The sequence below is a fragment of the Amblyraja radiata genome, chromosome 1 (assembly GCF_010909765.2).
Source record: "Amblyraja radiata isolate CabotCenter1 chromosome 1, sAmbRad1.1.pri, whole genome shotgun sequence".
Classification (NCBI taxonomy): domain Eukaryota; kingdom Metazoa; phylum Chordata; class Chondrichthyes; order Rajiformes; family Rajidae; genus Amblyraja; species Amblyraja radiata.
Genome location: NC_045956.1, coordinates 48490860 through 48492614, shown reverse-complemented (window position 1 = coordinate 48492614; position 1755 = coordinate 48490860).

Genomic DNA, 1755 nt, shown 5'->3' with positions numbered 1-1755 from the left:
AGAAAGAAAACGTGATTAATAGGAACCTGAGGGGCAACATTTGACAGAAAGGGTGGTGGGTATATGGAACAAACTGCCACAGGTAGTTATTGAGACCGCTACAATAACAATATTTAAAATACAATTTGACAGGTGAATGGATAGGAACGACAAGCAAATGGGACTCGTTTTATTAAGGCATATTGGTCGGCATGACTTAGGATGACTTAGGCCGAAGGGACTGTTTCCATTCTGCATGAGTCTATATTTCTATCCCATTGAACTTGTTTCATCTCCCAAAATCCTATGGTAATTTCCTACAGTGACCAGTAACCAGGATCTGTTGGGGGGTGGGGGTGATGGGGGTGGGCAAGGGGAGGGGGAATGGGTGAGAGGTATAATGGGCAAGGGGAGGAGGGGGGGTGGGGGGGAAAGAGGTAGAGTGGCAGAAAATTCCAAGTGTGTGGGAGTGCGGACCAGAAAATGGATGAAAACCTTTAGTGGACCCATCCCATTCAGTTCTCCGAAACCCACAAAAAGAACCCTACTTACTGGGAGAAGTTTCCAGCACCTCCGTTAAGAACCATACGTTAGGTCTCCAAACTGGCATGTCCCAACAGAAAGCAACAAGTAAAGGGCCTTGAAATGAACACATAAACAAGTTAATAGGGAAGTTAAAAAGATGCCTTCCCAGAGGAATAAAGTAGACGAGTTATACAAAAGTTGTACTGAACTTTGGTTAGACCACATGGACTAATGTTGTTAATAATTCCATTCATCGTGTGTTAAAAGGCATAGAGAGTCATGGAGTCAAAAGTATGGAAACAGACCCTTCGGCCCAACTTGCCCATGTTGACCAAGAAGCCTCATCTATACTAGTCCCACCTGCCCACATTTGGCCCATATACCTCTAAGCCTTTCCTATCCATATACATGTCCAGATGTCTTTAAAATGTTGTTATAGTATCTCCCTCAACTACCTCCTCTGGCAACTCATTCCATATACCCACCACCCTGGTGAGAAAACTGCCCCAAGGGGGTCCTACTAAATTTTTCTCCTCTCACCTTTGACCTATGTCTTCTGATTCTTGATTCCCCCACTCTGAGTTTTAAAAATTCAATGTATCTACCCTTTCTATTCCCCTCATGATCTTATACACCTCTATAGGATCGCCCTTCATCCTCCTGCACTCCAAGGAATAAAGTCCCAGCTTGCTCAACCTCTCCTTGTAGATCAGGTCCTCAAGTCCTGGCCGCATCCTCATGAATCTTCTCTGCACTCTTTCCAGCTGAACAACATAGTTTCTATATCAGGGTGACCAAAACAACACAATACTCCAAATGTGTCCTCAGCAAATGTGCTGGAGTAACGCAGCGGGTCAGGCAGCGTCTCTGGAGAAAAAGGACGGGTGACCTTTCGGGTCGGAACCGCTTTGGGTTTGAAGAAGGATTCCGATCCGACAGGTCACCCGTCCTTTATCCCCAGAGATGCTGCCTGACCCGCTGAGTTACTCCAGTGCTTTGTGTCTAAATTGCAATTTAGCATTTGTGAGATGCTCTCAATTGTATTTTGATTTGGTTCAGCTTGTATTAAACACAGTTTAGACTGCATGGGAGTTCAGTTATTTATAATTTGGCTTCCAGTTCATGTTCAGTTTTTATGAACAATTTATTTTTTGTGACGTAGTTTATTTTGATATATCTTGTGTTAGCATGAGTTCAGATTTGTGATTTATTTCCTAGTCTCTGCGAATTGTTTTGTTTCTGTTAGTTCTG